This window comes from Ambystoma mexicanum, chromosome 10 (genome assembly GCF_040938575.1).
Source record: "Ambystoma mexicanum isolate Mex_15411 chromosome 10, UKY_AmexF1_1, whole genome shotgun sequence".
In the NCBI taxonomy this organism is placed as follows: domain Eukaryota; kingdom Metazoa; phylum Chordata; class Amphibia; order Caudata; family Ambystomatidae; genus Ambystoma; species Ambystoma mexicanum.
In genome coordinates this window covers 1,429,622,820-1,429,647,776 of record NC_090932.1, presented here as the reverse complement: position 1 = coordinate 1,429,647,776, position 24,957 = coordinate 1,429,622,820, and positions in this window count along the sequence as shown.

Below are 24,957 nucleotides of genomic sequence, written 5' to 3'. Positions count from 1 at the left end.
ACTAGCGATAAAGATCTTTATAACTCGCAGGCTAAGTTGTGTAAAATTGCTCCAGTTACGGTAAAAAATAACTATTTGAATAATCGCATTTCATTGGCCTCGTCGAATTCTAAGGAGTTATTCTTGATTTTAAATGAACTTCAGTGTCCAGATGTCAAGAATACTGACACTGCTCTCAATTACCTTAATTGGTGCTCTGATATACAGCATGATTTGTTTGATAACATTCTTAAACTAAATGAGGACATTGTGCAGAAAATCATATATTACCACCACAAACTGAAACTAGCCAGGTACCCCCTCAAAATAACCTATTGTTAGATTTTAAAGCAGTAACAGCTTTAGAAGTTCAAAATGCAATTTTTACACTTAAACCAACTAACTCACCAGAAGAAACATATCCCTTGAAAATCATCAGGAATTGCGCTGATACCCTCTCACCGTTAATTGCAGAGTTTGTGAATATGTTTTTTCTATCTGCCTCTGTGCTTAACTGCATTAAACAAGACTGAATGACCCTACTTTTAAAGAAGTTTTCCCAGGACCCTAATATCCCAGCCAATTATAAACCTATTACTAGCATCCCTTTAATGCTTAAGATTCTGGAAGGATTAGTTTATCTTCAGCTTCAACACCATATTGAAGATCTTAATCTTTTGGGAGAAAGACAATCAGGGCTACGAGCATACCATGGCACTGAGACCGCCCTTCTAGACTTAAAATCAGCAATGTCCCCGATTATGGATAAGGGTAAGATTGCATTATGTATCCTTTTAGATTTATTAACAGCTTTAGATTTATTGGACATTAACATTTTATATGAGGACAGACAACCATATATGTTAGCTCAAGAGCAGCAAATTGGATCTTATCATTCCTTGTGGGTCACCAAGATCTTGTTTTTCATAACTCTTATAGTGCTACCCCAGTGGAATTACTTTGTGGAGTACCCCAAGAGTCATGTCTCTCTTTGACCATTTATTACTTATTTATGAAGCCCATCTTCAATGCCCTATTGAAGCATGGCGTATCGTACACCAATTATGCGGGTGATACACAGATTTTAATTCTGGTACGTGGAGATTATGCCACAGACACTTTGAGAATAAATTTGATTTTTAGCCTTGTACAATGATGGATGGCTCACAATTTCCTTGCTCTAAATAGTAGCAAGACTGAACTATTGTTAGTAGGAACTCAACAAAACTTTTGTAAATTGCCTGATGTGTACCAAATGTTTACCATCGCAGAGTGTATCATTCCAGTGTTACCTAAAGTGAACACTTTGAGGGTATTCTTGATTCCTTGTTTTCGATGAAGGATTGCGTCAGTTCTAATATCTCTGCCTCTTCTTTCAATTGAAAATTGTCACGTCTGATTAAGTCTTTTTTATCTCTTCAAAACTGTGCAAATGTAACTCAAGCCATTATAAGCGTGAAGATTGATTATAGTGGAAGCCTATCAAAGTTGCAAGTCCTACAGAATAATGCTGTTCATATTGTTTCCAATATGGCGCTATATAAATACAATAAACATAAACAAGATTCTTTCGGCATGTTTCTTGTGTTTAAGTTTAGATGCCTATTGAGCTCCATTGCTACTAAGTCCACCAGAGATGGATTTAGCCATGTCAGTGGCAAGCAAGTGGGAGACTGCCTCATCATGTCTAGGCAAGTGATGGAGTTGGCCTTGCTGATGATGTAGGCTTCAATAAAAAGTCAGTTTGTGAAGGTTATGTGGTCTAACTTGAGGAGGTGGCCTCCTTGGACTTGTAGAACGCCCTGCAAAAGAGGGCAGCCTCTGGTGGGGATTCCTTAAGTAAGGCATTGGGATTCTTTAAGTAAGGCATTATCACAACAAGGTACCGGACAGTTGATCTAAAGCTGGCTTCAGGAAGAAGGGGTGCGGTTTTGCTTATGGATGGGGGTCATTTGATAACAGGCTGCTTTCTAGGCTGGGTGTGTTTTTATGCTGTTATGAATGTTGATTTAGAATAGGAGCAATGTCAGTCATGAAATTAATTGTGGGATAAAATGTTGAAAGTTTAAAGTAAATGTTCAGGAATTAGGGGTTATTAAGATCAACACCCACCAGGAAGAAAACTGTGGCAGCGACAGTGCCTGAAAGATCAGATGGAGACAACGAGGACACCACACAGTTTGAAAACATGAATCCTTGCTTGAAATTCAGCAGCTAATCCAGACAGAAAGTGCCCTTAAAGAGTAGTACGTGTGTGAGTGTCCATGACAAAGCAGACTGTGAACCAGGAATGCCCTGAGTTCTAAACAGAAAAACGTGGGTAATTAAGTAATCTGCAGGGAAGTTGAGAAACATGGCACTTGAAGCAGCTCCTGAAATAATCAGATGATGAGGAACCTATTTCACAGTGGACTCTTTTGAAAACAGACCTCAGCGCTCTTTTAGTTTGTGAAAAAATGTTAATTGTCGCATGAACCTGGTAACAACAGAGTCTTAGTGGCTCTTCAACTCCGCTTTATAGAACAAAGTGTCAGGTTTAGTTACGCTTTTTTGAATTCATGCACCAAAGCAAAAAATAAAGACTCCACTCAATATTGTTGTGTTAATACAGTGATGAATTTTGTGAACAAATGCCCAATTATGATGACACGTGTTTTGACGGTCCACACCGCCTTTTTCAAATCAGGGCTATGTTAAGTTTACAAAAAGAAATAGTACATGGACATACATCGAAAATACAACAACATTCAAATGTAAACATACGAAATGCACGCAAATAAGGACACATGGGAGGGGGGTAAGGCAGGATTGGTTGGGGTAAGAAAAAAATATCCGATAATGCAAAGAGAAAAAGAAAGTAAAATAGATTGATCAGTTCAGTGTGTCATAATCATGTCATCTCATGTCAAAAAATGTTGATTGTTGCAAATAGTAAAAATAATTAAGGGAGCTGCTCTTACCGAATGGTAATATCTTGATATTTTGAAAAAAAGCCTTTCAGCAATTGCAAGTAAGTCATGGGGTCAATCGCAGCCTGCCAAATAAACTTTGAATGATTAATCCCGTACCTGGTGAGTTATCACTTTAAATTAACATGTTGAGCTCAGAACGTTTGTTAAAAGATTGCTACTTCTCATCCAATATACTGATTGTGTTAAATGAAATTCAGCTTACAAAAGGTTAATGCCACATAGCCAATTGAATTGTAAAAGTAAACGATTGGTTATGTCCCAAATTCTACCTGCCAATGCTTTTCCAATAAGAGAGGCGCGAGGAATGCATATTTAAACAGTCTAACGGTGAAATAATCAGAACATAATCAGAACAAAGATACAGAAAACAAGGAAGAGGGAGCTAATAATGGGCCGTTATTAATGGCGCCGTTATTAGCTCCCTCTCCATTCCCATTGAGCCCTATGGGGATGGGTTCCTGCAAGGAGGTATTACCGGGTCCTCTTATGTCGGAATGACCCGGTAATTCCTCATTGCAGGAACCCGGTAATGGAGCCCGGTATGGAGGCAGCCATGGCGCTAATAGCACCATGGCTACCTCCATACCCGTAATGAGGCCCATTGTCTATAGTATCAAATGCACCTGTGGCAAGTATTATGTAGGGCAATCGATAAGAAAAGGGAAAACCCGTTGGAATGAACATCGCTCCAATATTCACACATGCAATATTAAATCACCAGTGACACGCCACTTCCAGGAAGCCAAACACCAGATTTCATAGATGAGATTTCAGATCTTAGAAGTAATTCAAAGAAAAACTGCAGAATGTAACCTTTTGAAACTTTTAGATCAACCGGAAATATACTGGATAGACGCAGTGAACTCACTACATCCGAATGGCATGAATTTGGAATGTAATTATGCTTGCTTCATTGAAACATGTTGTATCATCACCATGACTACAGTGATTACTGTCACCGAGAAATATCTTTCGTGAGACTATAAAACCAGGAGATTTATGGTAAAAAAGACAAAAGACACGATGAGTATGTGAACCCTTTGAATTGCACAACAATATGTGAAATCAATATTCTGCATATTAATGGAGAGCTGAACAAATTGTAATTTGAACAATATGTCCCGTTGCATGATGAAGTTGGGACAGTAATGTTGTGTGCAAATTGTCAAATTATGTAAAATTGATATTCTGGCAGATGGGGATCAGGTGCAAGTGGATCTTGGTCAACTCTCTAAGCCCCGCCCACCTGACACCTGCCAGGTTGCTGCTCTGTTTCCCCACTTAGCAAGCCCTGCCCACTTGGTGCCTTCCTGGTTGCTGCTCTTTTTCCGCACCAGCAAGCCCCGCCCACCTGGTGATATGATATGATATGGCATTTATAACAAGCCTATACACAAGTTTTTCCTGGTGCCTTCCTGGTTGCCGCTTTTTTCCCTACTTAAGGAGCCCTCCAGCCTCTTTTCCTTTGCCGATGGGGATCAGGTGCAAGTGTCATGAACTTCAGATCACGCCCCTTTTGGACCTCCTGGTCTTTGTCTCAACGGGGCTTACATTCCGTACTACTTCCAACATGGCCATCCAGAGTTGAAGCCCTTGCTCGCTCCATGCGCTGAACGCGGCATGATCTATTTTTAGACCACGCCTTCCGCAGCTCCGCGCGTCTCAATGCTATTGCAGAGTAGCCCCAGACATGTGTTTGTAGCTTGCGGTATTGTTTCCTTTGTCCCAGTGCTATTACCCACTCCTGACCCTTTCCCCCTTCCTGGTTGCGAGCATTTCTAGCCTTTCCCAGACTCCCGGATTCCTGGACTCTGCGCTCCCGGAACTAAACGCAACCTGGAATCAGACGAGACTCGAGCAGTGCTGTTCAAGACCAGGAGCGTTCACAAGAAGGCAGCGATCGAAGACACCGGCAAACTCCGGACCCAGGTGAGAAGGGGGGAACTCCTTGACAGTTTGAGACGACACCCGATCGAACCTAAAAACGAGATGGAAGCCGCCGTGCAGGACTTAATGCAACGCATCCAAGAATTATCAACCGAGGTTCAAAATCTTAAGGCGGAAAATGCTGCACTCAAACAATTGGTCTTATCCCGGGATTCTGCTACAAAGGAGGGTGCCCTGTTGGGCGGTATTGTTAACAAGTATGATGGTTCGGCAAAAGCACTTCGCGGATTCCTGGATTCATGCCTGGTCCACTTTACCTTTAAGCCCTATTATTTCTCGATTCCTAGGGCTAAGGTGGGTTTCATCATATCCCACCTTTCCGGCAACACCTTAACTTGGGCAACACCCCTTGTTAACTCCGACGATGCCCTCCTAGATGACTATGATGGGTTCATACAGGCCTTTAAAGGCATATTTGACCATCCAGAGCAGGTCTATACTGACCAAGAACGCTTGCTGGACTTTCAACAGGGCTCCCAAGATATGCTCACTTATGTGACCAGATTTAAACAATTGGCTAAGGAAGCAGACTGGTCCTCTGAGGCTAGTTTTACCCTGTTCAGGAGAGGCCTAAACAATGAGATCAAGGATGAACTGGCCAGGGTGGCCAGACCAAATTCATTCCAACCACTAATGGACCTGGCCTTGCAAATAGACTTTCACATACAGGAAAGGAAGGCTGAAAGGAAGAAATCCAAGGGAAACCCACCCAAGACGTCCTTTGAGAGCACAGCCAGAACGGACGCAAACCCAAGTCCAGCCCCAGAACCTGAACCCATGCAAATTGGAGCCTTTCGTGGACCCATATCACCTCAAGAAAGATTGAGAAGGATCCATACGGGTTTGTGTATGTATTGTGCTTCAGACAAACATTTGGTCAGGGAATGTCCTCTGGCACCTCCTCGGCGTTCGGGAAACGCCAGCTCCCGATCTTAAATGGAGCAGAGATTCGGGAGAGAGATGTTTGCTCCACATCAATTCCATCCTTGAACTCTCCTGGACAAAACAGTTTGGTGATACTACAGTCCTTTCTGACGCCCTCCAAAGACAAGACCTATCCCATTCTGGCCTTGGTGGACTGCAGAGCTATGGGAATTTTCATTGATCAAGACTGGGTTGTTAGTCATCATATTCCGTGCGAGACACGAAACACCATGCAGCCGGTGGAAGCAATTGACGGAAGACCCCTCTCTTCAGGGCCCATTAGCCTGCAGACTAAAGAGATCCAACTTTCCATAAACCATCATCAAGAGCGGATTACATTCGACATCATTAAATCAGCCCATTACCCCATGGTTTTGGGAATGCCCTGGTTACAAAAGCACAATCCGTATATCAATTGGACAGCAGGATCATTATTCCTGGGCTCAGAGTTCTGTATGTCCCACTGCCTATCCCTGGACCCTCCTCGGTAACTTCTAAAGAACCACCAAGAGACCAAGAAACACCACTCATGGTTTCCAATATCATACAAGTTCCAGAGGCCTATCAGGGATATGCTGATGTATTTTCTACTGCCATAGTCCAAGCTTTACCCCCTCACAGGCCCGGATCCCTCAGCTGTAATTCCCTTCGGCAGAATGTTCATTCTTTCCAAACCCAAGAAAAAGGCCCTTCGGGAATACCTAGACACTAATCTTGAAAACGGCACCATAAGACCCTCAAAATCACCAGCGGGTGCTTCGTTGTTCTTCGTTCCCAAGAAGGATACCAAGGAACTCAGACCTTGCCTCGACTATAGAGGCTTAAATCAATGCACCCTCAAGGATCGGTACCCACTGCCCCTGATCTCGGATATCCTGGAAGCTGTGAGAGGAGCCATAATATTCACCAAATTGGACCTCAGGGGTGCCTACCATTTGATCCGTATCAGGGAAGGAGACGAGTGGAAGACTGCCTTTGGAACACCCTTTGGCCACTACGAGTACCTGGTCATGCCCTTTGGACTAGCCACTGCCCCAGCAGTATTCCAACGTTTTATGGATAGGGTGTTCTCTGATATGTTGTTTCTCTTCGTCATTGTCTATCTGCACGACATATTGATTTTTCCAAAGACCCTCTGAAGCATGAAGGACATGTTAAGGCAGTTCTACAAAGTCTCTGGGAATATCACTTCTTAGCCAAGCCTGAGAAATGTTTGTTTCACGTTACCTCTGTGCACTATCTGGGATTTATCCTTAGTCCAGAGGGGATTGGCATGGACCCTTCAAAGTAAAGGCCATTCTTGCCTGGCCTACTCCCACGTCCGTGAAACAAATCCAATCCTTCCTAGGACTAGCCAATTTCTACCGAAAGTTCATAGCCACCTATTCCAAGATTGTACAACCCATAGTGGCTCTGCTAAAGAAGGACACCCCATTTGTCTGGTCAACATTACAAGAAACTGCATTCCAGCGTTTGAAGACCGAGTTCACACAAGCTCCCATTTTGGCTCAACCCGATACAAGTCGACCCTTTTTAGTGGAAACGGATGCCTCTAATTACGCTATAGGAGCAGAGTTGAAGCAGAAGATGGAGGTTGAATTGGAACACCCTGTTGCTTATCTTTCAAGAACCTTAACTCCTAATGAAACACACTACTCCGTCCTGGAAAAGGAACCCTTAGCCATTCGCCAAGCTTTCACTGAATGGCGACACCTACTTCTGGGAGCCAGACATCCTGTCCAAGTCCGTACTGATCATCGAAACCTTCAGATTCTACAGTCTCTGGAGTGCAGGAACAGTCGTCAGGCACGTTCGGCCTACTTTTTTGCCCAGTATCAGTTCCACATTACCCATGTCCCTGGATCACAGAACCTGATCGCTGATGCCTTGTCTCGCCGTCCTGACTACGTGACCACTGAAGATAAGGCATTTCCTAAAATGTTCTCTCCCACGATCTTCGTAGCCCAAGCAGTTTATCTCCTGGAAGAAGTCCGATCGCAAACTCAAACCTTGGAAATATGGAAGGACATCTCAACACGAAATCACTGGAAATTAAGAGCCAAGGAAGGCTACTTATTCAAGGACAATGCACTACTCATTCCTACACATAAGTTACAGCAAAAAATAATAAACCTTTGTCATGACACACTCCATTCCGGGCACCGAGGTATCACCAACACCCTCCGTCTTACACAGAGACAGTTCTGGTGGCCTAAAATGAAGTCTGACGTACAGCAATACATCCAAGCTTGTATAACCTGTGCCCAAAATAAACATGATAACAAAAGACTGGCGGGTCTTCTTCTGCAGCCCACTCTACCCTCTAAACCATGAGAAATCATTGCTACAGACTTCATAGTGGAGTTACCACCTTCCCGAGGATATGCTACCATCATGGTCACCATAGATTTGTTTACCCATATGGCCCATTTTACGCCACTGATTAAACTACCCTCCTCTTCAGAGCTAGCTGGAATATTTCTGGAACACATATTCTGACTACATGGGCTTCCTTCCAAGATCATATCTGACCGGGGTCCCCAATACATTTCACAATTCTGGAAACACCTCTGTCGGGTACTAGGAATCCAACGTGCCCTCTCTTCAGGATATCACCCCCAAACCAACGGAGCCACAGAACGTTGAAATCAGACCCTGGAACAATATCTCCGATGTTTTGCCACCAAGGTCCAGGATAACTGGTCTCTCCTGATACCCGTTGCGGAATTTTCTTACAACAACTCCGAACACTCAGCGCTACAGACCAGCCCCTTTTATTGTAGCCATGGGTTCCATCCATCGGTCTTACCCTCGGTTCTTCCTTACCCTACACCAGTACCTACTGTTGACTCCTGGATCGAAACTCTTATCAACATTCACCGGGAGACTAAGGAACACTTAGAGAAAGCCAGATTACAGACCAAAAGGTATGCGGATTCAAAGAGAAGACCAGGTCCTTCCTATACAGTTGGTGACCGAGTGTGGTTGTCATCAAAACTACTCCCCCGACACTTGTGACCAAACAAGCTGGCGCCCCGCTACTATGGTCCATTTCCCATCAAGGAGATTATCAATCCTGTCTCATATCGAATCAAGCTACCTGACTCCTGGAAAAGAATTCATCCAGTTTTTCACACATCCCTATTGAAGCCCTACATCCAATCCTCTCGAAAATCCAGTAGACCTCCTCCTCTACTGGTTAACAACCAACTGGAATATGAGATGTCCTGGATTTGTGACTCCAGGTATAAGCAGGGCCATCTTCAATACCTAGTGGAGTGGAAAGGATATCCTCCTAGCGAAAGGACTTGGGAAACTGTTTCAAATATCAAGGCTCCTCGGTTGCTCAGAAGATTTCACCTAATACACCTGGGCAAACCTGGAGGGAAAGGCCTTCAGAGGAGGCATGCTGTCATGAACTTCAGATCTCGCCCCTTTTGGACCTCCTGGTCCTTGTCTCAAATGGGCTTACATTCCGTACTACTTCCAACATGGCCGTCCAGAGCTGAAGCCCTTGCTCGCTCCATGAGCTGAATGCGGCGTGATCTATTTATAGACCACGCCTTCCGCGGCTCCGCGCGTCTCAATACTATTGCAGAGTAGCCCCAGACGTGTGTTCGTAGCTCAGGGTATTGTTTCCTTTGTCCCAGTGCTATTACCCGATCCTGACCCTTTCCCCCTTCCTGGTTCTGAGCATTTCTAGCCTTTACCAGACTCCCAGATTCCTGGACTCTCCGCTCCCGGAATTAAACGCAACCTGGAACCAGATGAGACTCGAGCAGCTCTGTTTAAGACCAGGAGCGTTCGCAAGATGGCAGCAATCGAAGACACCGGCAAACTCCGGACCCAGATGAGAAGGGGGGAACTCCTTGATAGCAAGTAGATCTAGGTGACCTGGCCTAAGCACCACCCACCTTCTTAGCTCTGCCTCTTCCTTCCTACTCCTAACTCTTAGATCAAGGGCGTCTCCTGCCCGGGCGTCCGAAGTGAAGGGCAGGTGAAGAAAAGGACAATTCCTGTGTGGACCTGTTCGGACCAGCAGGTAAGCATGCACCAACATGTGTTTACCCCTCTGTCCCCACAGGCCAGCCCCCTCCCTCTGGTGCCCCCTTGATTTTCCCTTGTGCCCACGACTCGCATACAGGTGTTGCCTGTTTTGCTTCATTGTTCTACCCTGCTCCCCCTCTCCCACTTGACCCCCGTCCAGTAGGAGTCTCTCCTGATACATTCTGGTTTCACCATCACTGTCTTGTGGCCAATGCTGGATTTGACTTTTATGGATTTAATTGATTCACGGTGTGTCACCCTTTCTCAACTCTCATCTTGTACTCATGGTGGCCCTGAATCATGCTGTTCCCATCTTCATCTTGAATCCTGGCTTGCAACATTATGTGTTACTACTGACTTCTGCAATGGATTCGCTCTCCCCACTTGCTTCTCCACTTTTTTTGACTGCCTAATCTCTGTTCTCTGCTCCTCTCCCTTTCTCCCTTTTCCTATCTCCTCCCCTCCTCCCCTTACTTTCTTCTATGCACTAACCCTATCAGAATTGTCCCTGGACCTAGTATGATAGCAACCTCATCTGTCTCCTCCCCCTCTCCTTACTTGCCCCCCCCCCGTCCAGCACTATCTATGAAATGTAGTCAGGCCTAGTATGATAGTCGCTTGTTTTGTTCCTCCCCTCCCTTTCTGCACCCCTCTCCATCACCTTTTGCTTTTCTCCAGCTCTACCAGAAATGTCGTCAGGTCTAGTAAAGTAGTTGCCTCTCTGTTTCCATTTCCTTCCCACTATCCTCCTCCCTTCCTTATCTATGTTTTAGCTCTTGCACTATCTGAATGTCATTGTATTTTTCATTTGCCTTGAAGCGCTTTCAAACACATTGTGTATAGGCGCTATATAAATAAACTGTCATATCATATCATGAACAGAACACTGAGCCAATTGCAATATGAACAATATGCTCTGTCACATTATGAGGTAAAAGAAGTAATGTTATGTGTGCATCAAAACAACTATGAACAAAAGAACACATTAAACAAAAACACGTAATTGTATCACTTTAATGTCAAATCCTGGTCTAGGAAAAGGGGATTGAAAAAAGACAAATAGTTGCACAGATATTTACATATGTGTATATTCTTATCCAACCACTGTAGAGCAATTGAATTCATATGTAAATACAAATAATTTGAAGAATTATAGAAATATTTGTAGAAAGACGAACATTTGCACCGGAATTTGCATTTGTACTCATACCTACCTAACGACTGTACAACAATCGAATTAAAATGTAAACACACATATTTTGAATCGCCCTGATCACATCGAATTTCCAGTGTTTACATTAATCTAAAATAGCTGCTGGTACGCGATGAAGTCATCATGCCGATGACATCATCACGTTGCCATTGCCGGCTCCATTTTCAAACGTATAAATCCACACTGACACAGAGGATAAGCTTGCACGAGTGATCCCTCCAATGTCAAATAGTTTCACAAAGATACTGTGGTAAGTTGAAAGGAAAACAGATTTCAGGAGATAGTCTAAGAGACTCACGAAATGAGAACCCTTTAATTGACAAAATGACCTCATTACAGGCCACAACTACCACACATAGGAGAGAAAACTCTATAAACCAAGAACAGGTAGGGAACCTTCATGAATGATCTTCTTTCTTTTTTTTTTTTTTCACAATCATGTATAGAAAAGGAAAAATATGTTTAGAGAAATATATTCTCACTATTATTCCAGGATCCTCAAGAAGTAAGTGGTATGCTTACCAGAACCCCAGATGACAATCAAATTAATGTTTTACCATGACACAATATGCACAAATTGAACTGTAATTTGGATATGACAACATTAATGCAACACTAAGTTACAGACATGGTCTAATGTATTTCTTTTTGTAGAATTGAGTCCCTGAAGATGGTCAAAAGACCGAAATGCATTGGACAAATTATGACCGACATGTGTCTCTGGAAATAAAGAACTGCTTTTGGGATATACAGAAGTTGTCATGAAGATTCAGTACAAGAAAAATTATTAGACTGCTAAACTCTTAAACCTGGCTTTGGAAAGAATAAATCTTACTCCGGAAGCTAGGTTTTAGATGCACTGATAAGGAATTAAAACGTAAGGTTCGAACCATTCACCAGGCAACATTAGAAAGGTTTGCATCCACTCCAGAAAGCGCTCTTGTAAAAATCTTTTAATGATTAAATACAAGTAATATAAAAAAAAAAAAAAAAAAATATTTAAAATAGTAATGAATTTATAGAATACGTTAGCATAATTTAAAGGAATATTATGTGTTGAATTTCACACAAGATCCTTCCAATTTCCTAGGACATCACACGCATGATCCATCTGTTTATCGATATTACCATAGCTCACTGTGCATGTGTTTTGTTTTGGCTACAGGACCACCGACTTTGTTTAGAGAATTTACAGAAGAAATATGCATTACATACTAATTAGCGGTGCCCACTCACCAAATCTCGAGTTTTAGCAGAGACCCATCATTGTCAATCGAGAATGAATGCTGCATATCAATGGGGTCTGGCATTACAGGAGATGCAATCGTTTGGGGCAATGTCCGTTCATGGATGTCATTCAAAGGTCCAAGTACTGGGGGCAAAAGGAAACCTGTGATTTTGGCTGGCCAACGGGATAAGCCTTACTGACTATAGTATATGTATTACCTCTCTTTAAAAGGGGGGCATCTTTGACAAGCTCCCAAGGTCTTCTGATACTCCCAGGCCGCTTTAGCAGCACTGCTGCGGCGGCCATATCAGTGCTGTCTCATGATTTAGGATAGGCAACAAAGACAGGGCTCTGTGGAGGAAGGAGGGGTAGTATATTCCTCAAGGGCCAGCTACTTTGCCTGCCAGCCCTAGAAATCTGACTTGGCTTAGAGATCAGGTAATCCCACTGTCTACCCCCAATCCCTTCCAGCAGGAGGGGCACTCCACTTGGGGAAGTAATTAATTGCTGATCTCAACAAAGAATGACAATCTTTTTTATTCTATAGCTGCTGGAAATCTGAGAGAGGGATAAAACAAGTAAATGTGTTTGCTGAACTTCACCAGGTCACCAAATCCACCAATTACTCCACAATTCTAACAGTCTACCTTACTAGGTGTGGGCTAGGCCAATAGTTACTGCCCCAGTTCAAATACTCACTCCCACCAAAGGTTGGGCTAAGTGTACATGTATACCTCTTCGAGTCACTCCACCAGGCAGCCAATACCGGGTACCTGGCGCAGTTCAGTTCAAGATACATGCATCTTGGATCACTCCCGGCTCATGACCCTGCTAGAAGTTGGAGGCTGCCGGATCCCATATATCTGAGCCTTCCCTAAAATGAAATCTGCACACTGAAATCCGTCGTGAGCCTTCAGCTTTCACAAGCAGTATTTGCACTGTAGAGGAAGGGACCCAAGGACGATCTGAGCGTAGCTACAAGGAATGTCAAGCCGCACTGGGATGTCACATTAACCAAAGTGCAGACCACAGAGACTTTCCAACATTGAACGTTCACCAGCCACTTCTGACAATCCAAAACACCATAATACCCCTCTGATATATGTATGGTGAAAGAGATACTTTAATACAATTATGCACTTTTCATATTAGGGGCCTGCCAAACACAAGGTTCTACAAATTAAAACAAAATACCACCTCAACCAACACTCAATTGACAAGAAGATCATCAACAATGTGGATGATTCACATTAATCCAAATCATGCACGTATTTGATATTTGGAGTTTGTCAATGTATTATTTATTTATTGTCATAGTTGTCTTTACTTTCCGAGGAACTTTTACAACTGTTAACAATTATCTTTTACATAAAATAACCACACAAAAAATGTATTCAATCAATCAATCTTCATCTACAGTCATATTTCATAAACTCCACAATACATACAATCATTTATTATTCATATCCATCAGTTCTTATGAATTCTAAAAATAGGCATACAGAGATTCATTACATATCATTCTTTTCAGTTCTTTTTGGGTAAACATAATTTTGTTAACAAATAGGCACGGCTACACTGGATGTTACAAATCGTGTTAGCGATTCCTTGATTTTACACAATTTGTACACATTCTTGAACTGAGAGCATACCGTTGTTATAGGTCATACATTGTAAAATGCAATGTGCTTAAATACTACTGCAAATTGTAATTCTTTCTTAGATTCCTAAATTATTTCTGCTATAATCCACACATTATACAGGGCAATGAGCATTTATTCAGTAGGTGTATTTAAACAATAATGCCAAAAGTGCACAGTGGGGATAGTGGTATATTGATGTTTATACTGCGCATATGTGCACTTATGTACTGATGCTAAAGCGGGACACTCAATTAGAATATGTCTGAGTGTCTCTAGGTTTTCTACTATATTACACATCCGTCAATATCGTTGATTGTATGCCAATTGCCATTGGGAACCATATGTCACCCTAACTGTCAATTGATTAGTACTCATCAATAACTGGAATCTGCAAACTTGTGGATTAGGACAACATATTAAATACATTTGGGGAAGGCAAAACATATGAACAATACCATCTAATTGGTGATAATTGTAGAGTCCATTCATATAAATGAAAATATTTTCCCAGTCTTTTTTCTCCACTCTTTTTTTTAATGCAATTTTGATAGCTCTATACCGTCCACAAAAAGATCGATCAATTGACCAATTTAATTCAGTATATAAATCTCTACACATGTCATCATATCTATTGGAACCTTCGATTTACTTCAATTGAATTATGTTTTTCCCAATAATACGTAACATTTGGCTCACCGGATGGCAAACTGCCTTCAAAGGGAGGAGACCTCTTTGTAGAAGAATACAAGCTTTTAAGGATACCAATCCAAATTCAACTCTGATATACTGTTCAGGGCAAGCTGGTGGAAGGCCAAGTATAATTTGCCAGAAGTAACCTTCTATTTTATCTAACTATGATAGATTTTTGATAGAGAGAGCTTCTAACCCATAGGCAATCACTGGCACGAGCCACTTCATGTATAGCATCATTATACTGTTCAGGGAATAACCTGCGTATATTTAGAACAAAACTGCGTACAAGCATCATTATTTATTTAGCTCATTGTATCTTCCATTCAATTAGTCACTGATATCCAATTCTACTGTCCATAATCACTCCCAAATGCTTATATGACTCTGTGTATTCAATTATTCCCCAACCTGATACCATTTTGGGTCTGTTCACCTTCTTTGACACAAACAACATTATTTGTGATTTCTTTTTAATTAATGTTCAAACTGTGTTCAGTAGTAAAGCATCCCAACTCTTCTAGAATTGTTTTCATGCATTTAAATTTATGATCTATTATGAGTAGGTCATTAGCATATAGTAATGCTGTGACCCTAGTCGCTCCAAATTTAATTGGGCAATTTGCATGTTTTTCAAGTCATCTTATTAGCTGCGCTAAATAAATATTAAATAACTGAGTGGCCAACAAGCATCCTTGTTTAAAGCCTTTCTTAATCATAAACAGTCTTAACAGTCGCTCTACATTATCAAGACATACTTGCACTGTATTATTAGAGTGGAGCTTTATTAATATCTCTAGTAGACATTTCCTACACTTCATTTCGGATAGTATGTCGCATAACTTCTTACGGTTGACACAGAGAAACAGAGCTGAAGTCAATGAATGTAACATAGACTGATGGATTAGGTCTCTGTTTCAATCTTGAGACAATGGAATCTAGAAGATGAATATTATACGTGGTGCTGGAACCAGATCTAAATACAGACTGCAAAGGATGTAATAACTGATATGCATTGGACCAGCATTGCAGATGATGCAACACTATGGCAGTGAATACTTTACTGCTCGTGACTAATAAGGACAATAGTCGATGATTTTCAGGCGCAGTTCTCATACCAGCTTTGAATAGGGGTATTAGAATTGAGGTGGACCACGAGATGGGTATTTTTTTTTTCCTTACATACCTTTTTACATAATATGTATATTATCTGAGACTTACTAATGGGGTCATGTTTAATGACCATTGAAGCAAGCCAGTTCGGGCCAGGAGCTCTCAAATTTTTTATTTTGCCAATTATCTCCAAAATATCTTTCCTAAAAAACTTCAGTGCCCATTCATTTCACCCACATTAACACCAGGGAGCTCTTCATACATGATATTCATCAGATATTCTGCCCATGTGTCTTCACTATCGCATTTAGAGGTTGAGGGATGGAATTACCTTTAACTTTATTAAGCATATGTCGTACCGAACCAGTATCCTCTTTTTACAAGATACCTATCATCGTTTGCTACTTTATTTTCATTTTCTCAGCTTTTCTGCGTTTGCGCCAGCCCCTATATTTATTTTTCAAATTTTTTGGGGTATAGGCATACATGGGGAGACTCTGCTTTTTTAGTTTGCGAACTTACATCTGATAGTTATGCTTTGCCTCCAACATCTCACCATTTTAGGATGTATTCATCTTCTTCCCAGTAGCAGCGCTATGGGTACAACAAACTAGTGCTACTTCTGTAGTAGTTTTCTTAATAAAATTGGCGATATCATCACATTTCATGATGCTGATGTCAAGTTCCAAGGTTTGAATTAATTGCTAAATTCTTCTACTCATTTTCTTAATTTTGGGTACATTCCATTTTACCCCTTTCCTTGGTACTTAATTGGGATATATTCAACTTAGCATAAATAAGAGCATGTCACTATATGGCATCTGAATCACTCCAAAATCACTTATGTATTCTAGCATTTGCACATTCCCACATATATAATCCAAGGTGGCAGATGTACTGCCACTATGCCATGTACATTTTCCAGGGGTGTCACTTTTTGTTCTTCCATTGAGCGATCATAACTCCCATTCCATCAACAACAAAAAATCCACACAACCCCCTAGCATTACTCCTGGGCTTTTCCATTACGTTTATCACTGTGACAATTGCGAAACTCGCGGTCATCGAGATGACTCCACATTGTGCATTATAGTCGCCACCTAGGATTATCATATTGTTTCCCTCTATTAGGAGCCAATCTGTAATTATTGAGTCAATCATATCATGTAACTCCATCGTACATTTTCTGGTAGGTGGGTCATAGATATTAATAATTAATATATTTTGGGCAGCAGACCGATTTTTAGCCTTTATTTGGATTGCTAGGACACTGTCAAGAACATCTTTAGTTATAATTTTGCTATCTACAATGTCATGGTTTACCCCAATTATCAAACCGCCATAAGGTCTAACTTTTGCTCCTTTTTTTGCGTTGCATTGAAATATACAATGGGAATCTATATGATAATCCCTTAGCAAACACGTCTCTTGTAACAAAAATACTGCGAATGTTATAAGATAGTCGAGAGATGCACCGGATTTAAACAAATATGAATGGCCTCTCGTATTCCAAGATGCAATCAAGCACTCTCATGGTTGTGTAATCTCCAGCTGATTTAACATATGTTTTAACCATTTCCATCTAGTCCGGTTTTTGGTAACAATATCAGTTTGAACAGAGGGCTTACACACGACTTTGGTTTTAAAGGTACAGCAGTGTTCACATTGTGCAGGTGAATTAGGCTGTGTAATCTCATTGTCTAGCTCGTATCCAAGAAATTCCAGGGATTCTTGGTGGGACTGAATCAGCGATGCTGTCGCTCGGAGAACACAATGTACTAAAGTCATGGCACCAAATACACGTTTCATCGGTTGGATAAATTCAAAGTCACAAGACTTTAGTATTCTAAGCGTCGGTATTTTAGTAAATAGTTCAACCAATGCAGATCTGTTTATAGGTTTCTTTGTCCTCTTGTCGATTCTTCACTTATTGTTACCACTCTGCTGTTTAACGGACACTTACGTTCATTAGCCACATTCTTTACAACATATTCATCATCAGTGATCACTTTTATGGTTTTAGCTGTGTTCACAGATCTAACATAGGGAAGTTGTTCCACATTTTCAGCCTCTGTAACAGAGCGATTTTCCAAGTCCACATTCACCACAGATTTCTTGATGCTTGTCTTACTGTCTTGTATCAGCCAGCTCGTTAAGGTACCTGTTTTCAATGTTTGCTCTTTCTTCTATGATTTTATCGCTTCGGCAATCGTCTGGACTATCAATTAATATTTGCCCAGGACATCTATGGATGGTTCCATCAAGTTTATAATGGGTACAGGTGTTTTGGAGCATTTTACACTACTAAGGCTTCTGCCTCCTCTTTTCAATATTATTCTTTTTCTTATACACTAAACTGATTAGAAAGGCCCATCATGTATTGCATTTGATTTAAAAAACTGAAGTAAAAAGATCACTTCAATTGTGAAATGATTAGGTATGCATCAAATCCACTTAGACCTTCTGCATTTTTCAGTGAAATGACTATTGTTATCATAACAGCCTAGTCCAATATTATTTCATAAATTGGGCAATCAAGTACCCACATATTAACAAAAAAGCAAACTAATTGGTCTGATTAATCAAAACTATAGACATCAATAGAATAGCTAGTTTCCGATGACATTATCACCTTTAACCTTAAAGAATGCTACATTACAGAAAAATACCACATGTCCTAATGAACATCCATCAGCATGTCCCATTAAAGTTGTCCCCATCAGCTTGAAATCATTGTACCCATTGTCAGCCCCATCAAAAAGCAGCACAATAATTTCTAGACTAACACCTTCTAGTCCGAGGCAGAAGCCAGCATTTTATATTGTATTCATCAAACCACCCCATCGAGGCTTCAGATTTTATGAAAAAGGTTTCAGATATCACTTATCACCAAGACACTAGTTGCCACAGAGGTGTCATTAAATTCATAAGTAGGAAGCTGGCCTTAAATATTTTAAAAAAACAGGCAGTTTATGGTTCATGCAAGTAATAACATATTGACTGTTTACAACTACAGCTTTATCTATCCGATTAAAGCAACATATATCTCATGTCTCACCGACTTCCTACCTCTGCAATGGCTCAAATAGCTGATTTCCCCGTCCCACCATAGTTGGTTACTTGCACTCCAACTGACCTCCCTCAAACACACTGAAATACCTCTTGCAATGCACAATGAGGTCACCAATTTGGCCGACCATATTAGATTACTTGTCCGACACCCTTAGTTTTTAGTTCATCACCAGCACAATCAATAATATTACTGTCATCACACTAGTAATCTTTTAGAACACTACTTAATTTCTCATTGTGCCTTGTACACCATTTCTGCTTACACATACAAACCTTCCTTATGAGTTACATAGATGATCATGCACAACCACACCCACAGTTCACAATCACCAATTTTCCCTGACATTGGGGGTCATTCCGAGTATGGTGGTAGCTATGGAGCAATTAGCTCCCTGGCTGCCTCCCATACCGGTACCGACTCTGGTTTGGTCCAATGGGGACTTACCGGTCCATTCCGACCCTGGAGGGACCGGTAAATCCCCATTGAACAAACCATTCCCCATTCCCATTTGAGCCCCCATCGGGCTCAATAGGAAAGGGGAGGGCGCAAATAATGGGCTCGCGAATGGCAAGCCCGTAATGTGCGCCCTGGTCCCTTAGCGAGACCCGTAAGGACCACACGTCCCTTACGGTTCCCGCTAAGGGACCTCGGAATTGGGTGGTAGGGGATTACCGGCACCAGTCTCCTTGCCGGTGCCCGGTATCCCCTACTGCCCACATTGGAATGACCCCCATTGTCACTGATCCAATAAGATATTTGGCCTAAATAATGAGGATTACCCCAGTAATTCTCAACAAAGGGTCCCTTTCACCATATTCTGAATGGTAGGCACCCCACAACCCACAAACCACTTTAGGCAAATATGGCATCTCATAAACCATCAAATGACAAAATATACCAAGAGGATCATTGGTGTATGCCTGTGCTACAACTCTCCTGTCAGTGAACTTGTCAATGGTCGGCCTTCTATAAAATAAAAAGCACACCCTGCATCCACAACTGAATTACAATTAATACCCTCACCACCAGGTCATCTGCAAAACATGGTTAAATATACTTTTTTCCCCTAAACATTATGGATCTCCTTTAATGCAAACACAACATTTATATCAAGACCAGATTAACTCGAGGAGGAATTATGGTAGTCTTCTAAAGTCAGGTGCAGTATCGTTCAAGCATATATAAATCCTGGAGCATCACTTGTTCAAAAACCTCTTGATCAATCACATAGCCTGACTTACCTCTAAGAAAAACAAACTCCTTTAATTGTGCCCTTGTTTATAACCCCCACCAAATGTCTTGGAGCATATTCTCAGAAACAAGAATCTTTCCTTATCGATATTCTTGGTCTGTAATAGTTCATTTTTGACATCACCATTCAAGCCTTTGCCCTTAATGATGTAAACACTTGCCAAGGGGCAGTGTATGGTTTGGACAATCTAAGCTTTGTTCAACCGTCTCATGAACCTATCCATTTTGGTGTACACATACAATATTTCACATGAATTCCCAATTTCCCCATTAAAGGCTGCATCCTCTTGCATGATTGGACCCATTTTGTAATTAATGTTACTATAAAAGATAATCTGCATCACAAGTCATCCTCAATATAGGGGGCATTCATCTGGTGAGGAAATTGTAATCAGCTTCATCTACTCGAAGTCCCACATGCAATTGCTATCCAATTAGGAGGGGGATCAGGAGCATTATTAGCAGAGATCAGAAGTTGGCACATGGGAGTGGCAAGGTATTTCTTCTAGGTAATTTTTAGATATGAACGGAGTTGTTTAGCAGAATGACACGGATGCTCAATGCAGGTCTGGAAATTTGTTACAATTTGGACTGTCAATTTGCTGACCTTTAGTTGATAGGTGAATTATGCTCTGTCTTCTTATTGCAGGTGATTATGCATTGTACCATCTTCATTTCACAGCTCCAACCTTTCAAGGGCGGTAGGAGATTGCAAGGTGAACACAGATTTTGGTCATCATGTTGCAATCCTCACCTATGGACTTATCACAGTATATAGTTTATTGAGCCCTCTAACCTATATAGCATGATTATATAAAAAAAAACATGGCCATTGCCAATTAATTATAAATAAATATTAAGGATGCATGCTTAGTGAAATTTACCTTTTTATCATAATTTTGTCAAATTAAGGGTACACTTTCACAATCTTGCCAAATTGCTCTTTGGGATTATATCACTTGTAAATGGTTCGTTATATTTCTTGATTGACAATTCTGCAAGAACTATGGTAAAAATAAGCAGGATTTAGAGCCTGAATCCGATCCAACACTGTACCTGTAGTCAAGTGAAAGTCAGCACCAAACATTAGAGGTGCTGGCATTGAAAGTAGATGTATCTTTAAAATCTGCAATTTAAGAATACATTGAATACTTGTTCAAATATGTGCAAAATGTATTTATGTATGTGTTGTTTCTGTAGCAACATTATTAATGATATATTCTAACAGTAATCTTTTTTGTCCTCTCGCCCCCTTTTTTACAATTTCTCCCTTCACCTCACATTTTAGACAATTATCTGGACTATGTACACAAATACTAATTTGTACTTTACTGTGTTGTAATAAAACAGTTCTGTTAAAAGCCTACACAAAGTCTGGGAGGGAGAACAATTGGCACGTGCTGTCCAATGAGTTATTGTTGGGTTAGCTTTATTCTGAGGAATCTAATCCGTTTAATTGGTTCCCCTGATTTATGAGGATCTCCTGCCAGTCGTGGGGGTGTCTCTCATGATGTAAATGAATGTTTTTATTTTTTTTATTTTGTTTAAGGTCCTTTTGGATCTATGTTTACTTAATTGGCAAATTTACATGTGTAATTCATGAACACAATATTCTAATTTTATAAAAAATAATCCACAGCGCAGAAGTGTCTGGTCATTTTTTTACTTATTGGTTTACTCACTGCTTTAGCCTTGCCTCCACCTATAAAACCAAGTTTGGGTTCTCACGTCTTTGTACTTGTCCTAGACCTATAATAAACACATGTGCCAACACTTCTTCACTCTCATGATCTGGTGTTCCTCCAGTCCACCCACAAATCATGTGCCACCAATCCCCATGACCCTGCAACATTCGACCCCATTTCTCAAATTCTACGTAGGCTCTCTTATCGATTTAATACAACTCTAAATTACACTATTACTAATCCTAAACTAACCCTAATGGCACACATCGGTTATACTAACTAGCCAGACCTCAGAGGAATTGCTCCTGGCTCTTCAAATGGCAACCACCAAGTGTTCCAGGTATTTCTCACCTGCTTTTTTTATGGACTCAGGGTCAAAATTCATAGCTCAAACCTTGAGAAACTTTTCGACTAGTGAAACCTGTCAACATGTCAGAGGTTTGAGTGTTGCTCCAACTGTCTTGCACATTCCAAGTGGAGCGGTCACTGCAAGTAGGCGAGAATGCCAAGTCACAACACATGAAATTTGCCTTTCAGAAATACAAACTCAAAAGCAGTACAATACTTAGCCCCTTTAAATTTCAAAGCCATTCAAGAACTTAAATAAGAAATCAGTGTGTCATTTTTTTGTTCATCGGATGAGATATAAGGCATTCAATCTATTAGAGATGTGGACAGCTTACATTTGAATACTGCATGATTTTGTATAGGTTGAGCAACTTAACCATAACTGCACGGCCTCTATCGCAGGCCGTGTAACATATATATATATATATATATATATATATATATATATATATATATTCGTTTTTTCATGTCCTTGGTTTTTAAGGCATTTTGTTTCAACACATTCAATGCCAGTAAAAACCTTATTTCCATGCAAACTAGTCTAAAAGCTCATTGTCATTCTTCTTGGTTTTTCTCAATTCCTGCATCTATTTCTGCCTTTGTTGACCATTGTGTCAAAGGGGATATCATTAAGTGGGCATTTTAAAAGATTTGCACATTCTATGCAGTCAGCCATCAACAATAGTGATTGCCTCCTGTTGGGTCCCTGCATGCAATTTATTTTTGCAAGGAGGAGAGGAAAACTGCAAAGTAAAACTGTGTGAAATCACCTTTTGCTTTTCATTTTTTTTTCTGAGGAGCTCATATTCAATAGCACGTAGCATTAATGGAATATGTGAAACTGTTGTGTAAGGTTTTTTGTGTCTTCCATTAATGTCACAACCTCATTTGTATTCATTTGTATGGGGGATAGAAGGAATGGAATGCAACTTGCATTGCTGCTGGCTCCCTTCCTCTCCACCATCTTCATGCTGGTGATCCCTATGGAGCCCACCAGGTTTGTGTGTGAACATTGCAGGAAGCGTTTACTCATTTGCACGGCGGCATGCAAATGTGCAGGGCAAAAGGTGGCATTCACGCTTGTACACGCCTTTTGCTCCGCACCTTTGAACTCTGCCATGTAAATGACAAAAATTCAGCTGCGGGGATCTGTGCAAGCCAAAGTACATGTGAACAGGTCCCTACATCGATTTACGAGGGGACTCGACTACGATTTCCTCTTGTCTTTTAAAAAAACAACTACTGCTTGCTAGTTACGCTTTGCAAGTGAGTTTAGTCATGGATTCCTGTGGAATCTGCCTGCACATTGGCAGGTGCTAATGTGAGGTGGGATCATAAGAATCTATTTGTTTTATGCCTGCATGTAAATCTTAAGTAGGCATAAAATGAAGTGCTCACATAAGATGGAGGCAGGAAAGCACGAGAGATAAGTTGTCTCTGCTCCTTCAGCCAGCAGGTAAATAGGCTGGAGCCTAGAATGAAGGCTTAAAAGCACTACACTTTGCTTTTACACTTTCATTTTACCCTCCATCCAATTATAAAATGACCCTCATATGTGTTTATGTTAAAAATGATCCAATTGCCTTATTCTGAAACAGAAATGATTGGTGAAGGCAATGCTATTTGAGACAGACTTGAGTGTAAACCCTCTGCCCTCAGACATGTTTAATGGCACTGACCACATTGATGCTGCATTCATATACGTATGTCACAAGGCCTTAGGCCAGGGGACATAGCTGAGGGGTAACGTGTTTGTCTTGGAAGCAAGACAACGCATAGCAACATAGGTTCAAATCCTGGTCTCATGCTTAGAAACTGGTCTCCAGTATTAAGTGCATTACAAAAGAACAATTATAATTACAGGTTGTTAGTGTGCATATAAACATACATTTACATTGGAATGTGTATGGAAAGAAATATGACAAAATATTTCCATTCACCCAGAAAACCTGCTTGGATGAAATGATATGGCAAACTTTGCCTCTTTCAGAGTACTTGCCTGAAGAAAATATTCTGGATATGTATTCCACTGACAATGGAGCTACTGCTAAACAATAAATTAATAAATAATCGAACTGTCAACACATTGCAGTGTTGACAAAAAATGTCTTATCCATTCCTCTACATGATCACCAAAAAACCTGTGCAACTAAGGTCAGCCAAACATCGAATCACCAGATGTCCACCATATTTAGGAACTTAGAGCATCACACATTTTTGAGAGATTCAGGTAATTAAGCTCAGGCAGTCAAACATGCCTTCCCATATAAGGGTCTGGCGCTCTTCAGCACTCACTGAGAATATTTTAGAAATGGAGGAGGAAGATGTCTGTTTGAAAGCTGGAGCATTTTGATTCAGACAGGTCTTCTAGTCATTCTTAAGACACTGCTCAACAGAATCTAATTTAATTTTTTATTTGTGCAAACATGTTTTTAATGATGTGTCCATATTTCACAGAATGGCATGCTATGTTAGGTATGTTAAGGCGTTGGTATTTTGTTTCAGCTCTCCTTTTGTCTGCCAGGCTCATCACCAACATATTTGCTTATTTTGCAGTGTGACTGTTTGATCAAACACACACTAACAGACAACTTAAAATACAATAGAGCACTAACTATGACTCAAGTACTTGAATTCCTTTTATTGCCACCAGTTTGGGTGAAAGGGAAACAGTGATTGGGGAGTGCTAGGAAGAATTGTTTGCTGTGTGTCGGTGAGTGGCGCTAGTTGCATGGTTGCAAGGTGATTGGGTGCATGATGCCATCCCTGTGAGAAGGAGGAATTTGATCTGTGGCAGTTCGATTTAAAATGTGCGCGCACGCACACACACACACACGCGCGAAT